Source organism: Monodon monoceros, unplaced genomic scaffold, assembly GCF_005190385.1.
Source record: "Monodon monoceros isolate NGI ecotype Baffin Bay Population unplaced genomic scaffold, NGI_Narwhal_1 Super_Scaffold_16, whole genome shotgun sequence".
Taxonomy (NCBI): domain Eukaryota; kingdom Metazoa; phylum Chordata; class Mammalia; order Artiodactyla; family Monodontidae; genus Monodon; species Monodon monoceros.
The window spans coordinates 5677041-5687587 of record NW_021703772.1 but is presented as its reverse complement, the minus strand read 5'-3'; the positions used below and the strand labels follow the sequence as shown (position 1 = coordinate 5687587).

At 54.0% G+C, this 10547-nt stretch overlaps 1 protein-coding gene across 4 annotated transcripts in view; it reads left to right on the top strand.

Moving 5' to 3' along the window:
* The first annotated feature begins 282 nt into the window (after positions 1–282).
* SH3BP4 (SH3 domain binding protein 4) overlaps positions 283–10547 on the top strand; it is a 94007-nt gene continuing 83742 nt past the window's right edge. For 2 of the 4 annotated variants that reach the window (XM_029225199.1, XM_029225197.1), the window contains exon 1: positions 352–483. The gene's annotated coding sequence lies outside the window, so the exon portion shown is untranslated. Of the gene's footprint in view, positions 484–10547 lie in introns of all 4 variants that reach the window. The other 2 variants (XM_029225196.1, XM_029225195.1) reach the window with 2 other exon arrangements.

Sequence of the window (10547 nt, the reverse complement as noted above, 5' to 3'; positions counted from 1 at the left end):
GAGCTTGCCCCTCCCCCTGCTAGTCCACACTCCGCCCCTGCCTCCCGGAGGCCCAGGCTAGGACCCGTCACCTCCTTCTCCAGGTTTTCCTCCCACCCCAGTCTCCCCAGGGGGCTCGGCTCAGACTCTGCCCCCGCCGCCCAAGGCCCAGCGCCGGCGCAGGACCACCCCTCGCCCGCGGCCCCGCCTCCGAACCCCCGCCCCCTGGACCCCGCCCGGGTCGGGAGACCACCCCTGCAGCTGGCTCCTTGGTCCCGGTCTTCCGCGCCCCGCCCCCGCCCCCGCGGCCCCGCCCCGGTGCGGGGACCACTCTCCTCCCGCGGAGGCGGGGGCCAAGCGCTCGGGGCACTCTCGGCTGTCCCGGCCCTTCGCCGCCACCGCCGCCGCGCGGTGGTTCCCGCGGATCCGCGCGCGCCGCCGGCCGGGAGAGCTCTCAGACCGCGAGGCGAGCCGCAGGAACCCGTGGGACGCAATGCGAGCCAGGTAGGCAGGCTGCACTCCGGGCTGTCCGCGGCGGGCCGCTCCAGCCCCGCTCCCAGCCTCTCTCCCGCGGCGCCTGCTGGGGCTCGGCGGGTTTGCACGCCTCGCGGGCGCTGCTCGTTCCCCTGCCGCCTGAGTTCGGGGCTCCGGGGTGCCCGGGCGCGGCTGGCGCCGGACGGCTTCGGGAAGCCTCTCGCGCCCCTCGTGCTCCTGGGGGACCCAGTCACCCCGGCGCAGGCGGGCGAGCCGGGGTTCCGGGCCCGGAGCGGCACTCATGGCCCCCGCGTACGCCCGGGGGATCCCTCTCCCCTGGCCCTAGCGCTTCCCGAGGCTGGCCCTGAAGGGTGGCCCGCCTCGGCGACCGGACGCGTCCTCGGGGCGCTCAGCTCGGGGGGCTTGGGCGCTCTGAGGGCTGGAGGGGCCGGGGCGTCCTCTGGCGCGGCCCTGGGGAGGAGGGAAGGGCGCGCGGTCCCGGGTTAAACTTGGTGACAATGCATATTTCAACTTCTTCGGAGACCTTTCATTTTAGGATGGAAATGAAAACCCCGATTTCTGGCTTAGCCGTCCGGGGACCGAGCAGCCGCGAGGTGACAGCGCCGGCGGCGGGCGGGTGGGGACGGCCGGCAGAGACGCACGTTGCTGAGTGGTGTTTCCCGGGAAGCCCGCTCCGCGGTGCGGATTGGTGGTCTGTAGGATCCCTGCCTTGGAGTGCGGCGACTCCTAGCCCGGGGCCGGTCGTGCAGCCAGCGGGACCAGGCCGCGCTGGCCCTTCCCCGGGGTGTTGGGCGGCCGGCGGTGCCGCCAGGGGGGCGCAGCGGGACGGCGGCCGGGCTTCCTGCGTGCGGAGAGGCCGGTGGAGCCTCACCGGTCAATGAGATTTAAAAAGGGAACGCCGGGCTGGATTTTATCCGTGCTTATTCTTTCCAAGTTAGTGCAGCAGATCGGTACCGTGTGCTTTGTCAGTAGTAAGAAGTTCGCATAACTTTTGTTCCGATCACAAAAGCAATATATTCTCTGGGTAGAAATCAGAAGTATAAACAGTAAAACAAACCATCATTGATCCCACAGTTCCTACCGGCCTCAGTATTTACACTCTTTGATATTCACATTTCACAGGCTTGCCGATCTAATCGATAAGTTTACCAGTGGAGCCTCTCTTGACTAAATGAAAGCAATCCCTTTGTGCAACTCTCCCCTTCCCACCCTTCTAAATGGGTTTGTCTCCGAGCACCAAAGTTTGGGTGTATCGGCCAGGCTCCCTTCTCAGGCTGAGTCCCCTTTCCAGTGTGTGGTGTTCTCCATGCCTTCTGTACGCTGGGGGTGGAGAGAGAAGCCAGCAGTCAGCTAGACCACTGGCTCAGACTGGATTGGCTGTGGTTTTGGTTCCTTGCCTTGAAAAAATGAAGGTAATGATTCTCAATCTACTGCTCAGAGCACCATAAAAGTTAATGGGTGGTTTGCAAAGCGTTTTGACACCCTTGGGTGGACAGCCGCTGCACTTTGCGGGGCTGGGGGTGTCCCTTGCTTTCGTCATCAAATGAAACAGCCTGTCTCCTACTTGGCCATCCTGACCAGGAAACGGGCGCCAGGAGTGACCGGCGGGGTCTGGAGAAGGTTCCTGGTTCCCTGCTCAGTACAGCCGGCCCAGGCTAAGCCCCTCAGAAAATGGGGGGCTTGGAAGGAGACAGAACTCCCCAATCCACCTTCCCTGTCTGCTTTCTGCACGTGGGCAGATGTGTAAGGGGGCTTTGACGTTAAGACGGGCCCCAGGATTCACAGGCCTGATGCCCGGCCATCCAGAATGACGAGGCCTGCTGATCCAAGAGGGAACAGTTAGTTCTGGGAGAAGGGCTCAGGCTGTGAACAACCCTGGCTTCCTAGGCATTTGTTTTATGGCTCCCTTGTTTACGAAATGAACAATGACTAGCTCAGATCTGCGGGGCCTGAGAAGCTTCTGTGAGCTTTAATTTTTTTCCTGTTGTCCCAAGCCTCTGGCATCGTGCTTTACGGGGCTTTTTAAACAATTGGGAGAAACCCATATCATTTGTTAACGTCTGATACCGAGAGCCGGAGGTGCCACACAGGTTGCCTTTTGTTCCCCTTGCAAAGCAGCCGTGAAGGAAGCTCCTCTTTCTTTAGCAGGTCTCCAGGGCTCCAGTTTGTCATTTGATAGTTTCATTTTTTTTTTATTGTCGCTCCCACCAGCACTTTGTTCTGCCCAATGTCTAGTAGCTGACCACAGCCCAGACACAGGGGGGACCCAGAAAATGGTCTGGACAAGTTGCTGACAAGTGTCCTTGCGGGGCTCATCGGCTCTTAGTACTGTGCCCCGAATTTTCTCCGCGTAGGGGGGAAAGGGGGAGTCTTCCTGGATTTTCTTCTCTGCTGCTGTTTGCTAACTGGATTTCTGGTTACCCAGCAGCCTGGAATTGTTTTCCTGCCGGCTGCTTCAACAGACCTTTTTCTTATTCTAATGGTTCTAGTGTGAGGATAAGACTTGCTAAGGTCAATGGGGTTTGCACCCCGGGTTCTGGGAGGCCACTCCTGAGTTTAAATCCTGGCACTCAGGCCTGTGAAGTGTGGGAGGGTGTGTGCGCTTCCTTCTTCCCGGGGAGGAGGCCAGCTGGCTTCCCTCAGCTTCTTAAGGGGAGCCCTTGGCCCGAACAAGGTTAGGAGTTAACCGCTGTGCTGGGCCCTGGCTGACCTCACCCCATGCTCGGGGCAAACCTCCATGGCTCCGTGTTTGAGGAACCAGCCGTGTGCCTGCCCGATACTCAACTGAGGAGAAGCCGTTGTTCAGCCAGTGGGCCTTGCTCCATCCACGTGGGTTTCCCTTAGCTTTGTTATTTTCAAATTCGACACCCGAATTGAGCCACGTCGCAGTTTTTCTTCTGAGAATTGGATTCAGGCCCCTGGGATATTTCCTAAGGCCCTGGAGATGGACACTAGGACTTCTTTGCCCTGAGGTCACTGCCTGATAACCAGGAACTAGGAGGGGTCACCGTGCAGCTAGGTAGACTTCACCATGACTGCGTGGCCCGGAGGGGAACCCGGGGGCCATCCAGTGTTGCACTGGGCTTCCAGCGAGCTGGGTCCCCCGCCTCCCCAGCTGTTTGCACAATAGAAGTCCCATGTTCTCCCATCACACCCTGGAGAGTAACAAAAAAACAGTTCAGCCAGCCCTCACACACAAGGGAACCATCCAGCTACTTACTCAGGGTCTTCCGGGGAGCCCGAGCCTGCTTCTCCGTGGGCCCCGAGGGCATCGTGTGTTACTGGACCACGTGTCTGATGCCATGAGTATCAGCGTCTCAGGGGAAAGGGTGTCGCGGTGTTCAGCCTTTAGAAGGCAAGAGAATGCCGAAGGTATTTTAGAAACAGGGTGTGTGATGTGTTTCTAGGAAGGGTGAAATTCCTTATCGTGCCTCACTGCTTCCCATCCACCAGGTGTAGAAAGTAGCTTCCCAAACCTTCAGTGAGAAAATATGGGCTTGTGGGAATAGAATGTGTACTGAGTTCAACTAATTTAAGTCGAGATTCGGGGTGTTTTTTAACGGGCATAGCTTGCTGAGGGTTTGCGATAGACCAGGTCCAGTGTGCACACTTTTTTTTTTGCGGTACACGGGCCTCTCACTGTTGTGGCCTCTCCCGTTGCGGAGCACAGGCTCCGGACGCGCAGGCTCAGCGGCCGTGGCTCACGGGCCCAGCCGCTCCGCGGCATGTGGGATCCTCCCGGACCGGGGCACGAACCCGCGTCCCCTGCATCGGCAGGCGGACTCTCAACCGCTGCGCCACCAGGGAAGCCCCGGTGTGCACACTTTTATCCTTGCAAAAACAGCTAGGGGTTCCATTTTACAGGGAAGCTAGAATTGAAGTAGTTGCTCCAATCTAATCGTCCCAGTAAGTGCTTGATTTGATTCTGGACCTGCCTGGGCCCAGAGCTCTTCATCATAACTCCCAGTGTGCCAGAAAGAAAGAAACAGGTCACAACTTCGGGAGCGTGAAGACACAGGGATGGAGATAGCAGAGTGCCTGTCACCCTTACACAATGACCGAAAAAAGGTGATGAAATCTTTAAAACCCTAGGAATCTTCGTCGTCTAAATGGAAAGCAACCCGTTTGCACCTTTGCTCCCCGGGAGCCGTGCCCTTGCGCCCGGTCTGCAAGGTAAAGTTTGATGTATTTGGAAGATTGCGATTTTGGAGGTGGGACAACTCAGACAGAATCTGCTCTGAAGTTTGTCCTTGTACCATGAAAAGAGGGTATTCTGAGCAGATGAGGTTACTAGAATAAGATTAAGATTATGGGAAGGCTGTTGAGTAAATGTAAGATAAGGGTCCGCCTTCCACTTTACAATCAAATAAAGGATATACTAATGAGATTATTCCTACCTGCTCCATCAAAGCTAGGTCTTCGGGGAACTCTCAGAGCTGACGCCTGGTAGCCCAACTCTTCTGAACAAATTGAAAAGAATCCTTTCCGTGAAAGGATTTTTGTGGTTCCGTATTCTTACTAAATCTCTCCTCTCATCTCTCTCCCCTTCCCTGTTCTCCCAGTCTGCTTCACTGAGGAAAACCCTGCCCTGTTCTTATGAAACAGGGAAGCCTCCTAAGCTCTGTAGGCCTGGAAGGAATTCACATGTTCCCTTTCGTGGCTTTTTCCATGTTGCAGGTCCCTGAGCCCGAAGTGTGCTGGGCAACCTGCTCCCCGGAAAAAACCAAAGCGTCTTGATGGTAGCATCCGTCAACCGCCCTGGTGTAAATCCTCCCACCGTGGCTGATTTCAAGCTGCCAGTCGGGCCTGGCAGTATTACTGAGTATTTGACAGTCTGTGTAGCCAGTTAGAGCGGGCTGCAGCTTGCCTTTCATCGCACTGAGCCCAGCAGTGCAGCCCCCCCTTGTAGAATGGATGACGTGGTTGCCTGGGCTTCTGCTTGGACCACGGCTGCCCAGGAGCCGCATGTACTGAGAGGATTTGGGTGTCACTAAGTAGCCTAGTTTGGCCAGCAAGGGTAGAGTGCTTCAAAACTCAGACTCCACGTTAAAATCACCTGGGGGTTTTTCAGAGCTGCCCAGTGGAATCGGCATTCTGTGTGTATCCAGGGTTGAACTCCACGGATGTAGGGAATTTGTGTAAGAAGAAAATTAGAGGTGTGGTTTGAGATTAGGCATGGCAGACCCTGCATTTGAGGCCGAGGAGTTGAACGTTTTCCGTGTGGGGTGAGGGCAGGTTTTCCAGCAGAAGCCTCGGAGTGGAGGAAGGGCCCACATGTTCCCAGTTGCCAGTCGCCGGTCAGACTCCAGTGGCCCTCCACGGGGGCGGAAGACATTGTTTTGCCTTGGTTGCTTCGCTGGTCTGGAACAGAGATGGGTCTTTGCGGAGGAAGGGAGGGTTCAGGATGAAGTGAGAGATCGCTCCTTGGGGAGACGGCTCCTTGGGTGGGTTTGGTGAGTTGACCTCGGATGTTGCAGCAGAGAGCCGGCGTCTAGAGGAGCTTCCCAGGACCGTCCAAGTGAAGAAAGGAGAAACTCAATGGCTGAGGGCTCTTCAGGCATCTGAGCTTGGTTGCTCACGTAAGCTGATTGCTTTTTCCCTGTCATAATTAGCAGTCCAATTATTTAAAATGTAAGAGCTTCCTTGAGAGGCAGCAGGCGCGTGGGAAGGGGAGTGTCACTGAACTTCTGAGCCAGGCTTGTGAGCAGGAAGGGGCCAGCCAGGCCCTCAGGTGCAGACTTAAGGAGGCATCACCCTTGGGTTGTGCACACGCAGGGTCCGCCCTGCTGGTCAGGGGTCAGCCGTGTGAGAGAGGGCTGGCTCGGGCCTCACTTGCTTAGAGCCGAACCCGTGATCGTGGAAGAGCTCACTGCAGCCTTGAGTGTGGAGTGGGCCTGGGAGCATGCTTCTCAGTCACCCCATGAAGATGAGGCGGGAAGGCCAAGGGGGCGGGGGAAAGAAGCAGCCGGAGGTGGGAGAATGTGTACCGCGTGTCCCTGAAGCCGAGGAGAAGGTTGGGGTGTGGGGGAAGGGAGCCCCGTGCAAACGGGACAGTTCTGGTTACGAATCATCAGAGAAGTAACACCCGGAAGTCTAGGGGCCACTGGGTTTGGCTTGTTAGAGCCATGTGACTGTGGTAGTGGGGAAGCTTCTAGAAAACCAAGGACAAGGGGCATAGGCCACTGAGTTAGTGATAAAAGAAAAAGGACTGTCTTTTGAGGATATCAAGGCAGGAAGGACCCAGAGGTCTTTTGAGGATATCAAGGCAGGAAGGACCCAGAGTTGCGTCAGAGGGCCTGGGATGCTCCGGGCTGCGGAGGCCTGGCCGGGGGCTGACGGGGTGTTGGGACCAGCGCGGAGAGATGCAGGGTCCAGTGAGGGGGTGTGGCGGCCCCGTGGACTGTGAGGGATAGAGGTAGGTGTAAGTGGTTGTCATTGGGAGCAACTGGTTAGAAGACTCCCTTGCCCCCGTGCCTTTTCACCAGCCTCTTTTGGGGGTTGGCTGGGGGCCTCATTTGCCCCGAAGTCCCAGCTCCCTGAGGCTCCTCAAGGAAGGCTTTCCTAACTGCCCAGGCCAGGAGCTGACAGCTGCTTCCTCACCTGTCCGTTGTCCCCCTAGGCGGGGCTCTGCTAGGCATGGGGCTGCATCTTTATCTCTGCATCCTCGCTGCACAGACAGCACATTCCGTGAGCGAAGAGGGACCAGCCAGGATGAAGACCAAGGGTGGTGCCTTACCAAGTAACCAGACAGCGGCAACGCTGAGAGCCTTCTTAGACATCTTCACAGCTAAAAATTACGCTAGAGGATAGAAGTAATTTCTATGAATAATGATCAGCTGACTTGTAAATGCTGTTCAGTGGCCCCCTTGCAGCTCTGCCCTTTACCGTTTCATTGAGTCCGGCTTCCCGCCTTTGTTTACCCGTTCGTGCTGTGGCCCTTTTGGGAAGGATTTTAATGTTTATAGCTTTCGGATACAGAGAAATACAGCTCTTCCTCAACTTAGGATGGGGTTGTGTCCCGATAAATCCATCGTACACTGAAAATATCGTCAGTTGAAAGTGCATTTAATTACACCTAAACTACCCAACATCATAGTTTAGCCTTCTCTAACTTAAACGTTCTCCAAACGCTTAGAGTAGCCGACAGAATCATCGAACACGAAGCCTGTTTGGTAATCGAGTTTTGAATATCTCACGTAATTGATTGAATATTGTACTGAAAGTGAAAAACAGAATGATTGTCGGGGTGCAGAATCATTTTAAGTGTGTCGGTTCCTGGCCCCGATGATCACTCCCTGCCCTGCCCAGCATCATGGGAAAGCGTCAAACCCACATACGCTGGCTCCAGAAAAGAGCAAAATTCAAAATTCGAAGTACCGTTTCTACTGAATGCGTATTGCTTTCACACCCTCGTAAAGTCAAGAGATGTAAGTCAGGGACCATCTGTAAATGGAGTATCTGAAAAATGCAGGTACCTTTAAGCATTTTAAAATTACCCTGAGAATCATCGTTTTGACAAGTGGTGTCAAATATTTGTATGTGTCCCTTACAGAAGTAGAAAATAAAGGTCCGTGTTTGAATTTAACTGGGAATAATGGTTGGAGCTGGTGTATTGATAGCACATAAGTAATTCATGTAAAGGGCTGGGCCAGGGCCTGTGTGATCCAGGGCCACTCGGCAGCCTGTGGTGGCGGTAGTGATGGTGTAAAAGCAGTCACCTACCATGGTCTGGTCTCACTTTTCCTCCCCATCATCCCGTCCCAAATATCCTCTTGCAGAAGTTGTGGGTTTTTCCCCCTTGTGACTTCGGAAATCAGTGTTTCTGACATTTTTAGGAGGACAGCTCTGTTCTGGTTTTGTGCCGGTTGGCAGCCATTTGGCTATCTCACTTTTATGTGCTGGATTAGGAAACCAACATTTCAAATTTTGGTCACATTTCAGGCCCATGTTGGAGTCTTCTGTACATGGCTCTTTCTTTTCCGTCAATCAAATATGAAGCAACACGATTTGCACAACTGAAATTCATTATAGGTGATTCAAGAATTAAGTGACTAACCATCCATCATGTTCTTCTAAACACTGTTTTTTGTACCCAACGCATCGTCAGGGAACAGAAATAGCTGAAATAAGTTTTCACGGACTGGAAGGTGACAAGTGAGGAGAGGGGTGGAGTCAGCAAGTGACACCCCAGTCCGAGACCTGAGATCCAGAATGGCCCTGGCTGGTAGGCTGGGGGGACCAGCAGCCAGTGGCTGGAGGCCTCTGTGCCTCTTTGCAAGAAGGCCTTACCTGCCCTAGCTACCTTGGGGGGTGGGGGAGGGAGGTGAAGCATCTTGTGTTCAACATATGTCCTTTCTAGATATGAATTGTTATGGGAAGAGGGAAAGAGTTTGCTGTGATTTTTCATTCTTTTCTTAAAAAAACCCTGTCTGCTTAAGTCCCCCCTGCCACCCCCCCACAGTTACTCAAGTAATCGTATGTTCATCTTAGAAACCTTAGAAAATGCAAAAGGAGAAAAAAGTTTCATCAGTGGAATTCTGCCACTCATGGTAACTGCTCTGGGCATTTTTGTGTCTTTCAGGTATTTTCACATGTAAATCTAGACTCTTCTAAACAAAACAGGATGGTGGAGTGGGAACTCGTTTTTAGTTCACTAGATACCTGATGTGTAGTGATCCTTCAATCAGTCACTCATTGTTGAATGAACATTATGCTTTTTATTGAAAATTGTTGACGTATCTCCAGATCAATAAGTACAGGTTTGCATCCTGTACTTTGCGTCACATTTGTTCGGGGATGCACCCTCTTTAACAAGTCCGCATTCATGGACAGTTTCCAGTGACTTTGAAATTATAAACAGCACTGCAGTGAACATCTTTCACTACATGCAAGTTTCTTCTTCCAATGAGTTTTGTGCTTTTATCCTTAAAATGTATAAAGAACTTTTAACTATATTAACGGTTGAGTGAACCGTATAATTGCTGCTCAGAAAAGCATGTCCAAAGGTAGTGATATTCAGGAAAGTTCCATCAGTAGAAGGTGTTAAGTACTTTGAAGAAGACTTGGTGAACTTTGAGACCAGTCTTAGCCTTGCTGGGACTCCTTTGGGGGAAACTGATTTCTGATCATCAAGAGTGCTAATGTTCTCAGCATTGTGAGCTTCGCGGGCAGGGGCTGGAAGTGCACATCTCAATTTTAGGGAGAGCACACACATGCCACTTTCAGAAGCAGTAACATAGGGGGGAAACCGTGTGTCCTAAAACTTAGGAGATGTTTCTGGGGGGCGTCTTCAAGGGCTCACTCCTTCCCAGAAGCGGACGAGTCTGATTTCCACGCGCTCAGCTTCAGGAACTGGCACTCCAGGCTCCCCAGGGTCCTGTCACTGTGGCCGTTGAGTGATTCGTGGAGCCGCGTCCCTTGATGAGCTGCAGTTTGACTTGGCACACGGTGACGGCACAGACTTGATTTTTGAGACCTTTGGGTTCAGTAAGAGGAGAAAGTGCTTACTTAATACCTTCCGCTGATGGTAAGGCCGTAATTTTGATTTCTAGCTGTGGTCTGGTGTCACAGGACTTCTTCATTCTGGCAGGAGAGGGAAGCTGAGTTACGGGCGGAATATTTGTTGGCCTGTGTCCTGCGTGTGGTTCTGCAGGGGGCCTGGCTGCCTCCTCTGTCTTGGCTCCGAGGTATCCATGAGTCATTGTTCGCTGGTGTTAGATGAGGCGGCACTTTTCGGGCTGTCCTTTCATGCTGGCTGTTTGCTCTGGGTGCCAGGTCCACCTCATGGAGTTTTGGGGGGCTTGAGAGCCAGGCCCTCTTGTAACTCTCTGGGACGTTGCCCTAGCCACCCCCCCCCGCCCCCCGTTAGCTCGTGTTTGACTTGAACTCATTCATTCCCTCCCTCACTCCGAATCCAGTGTGTGCCAGATGGGCTGTGGGGGATTGGGGGGATGGAGAGACCACCAGGGACAGCCTCTGTGCAGGGAATCGGCCACCAGTGCCCCAGGAGAGGAGGTCGAGTTTCCCCGGGTGTGCTGGGGTTCGGGACTGGCTCCCCAAAGAAGCCCTACTAA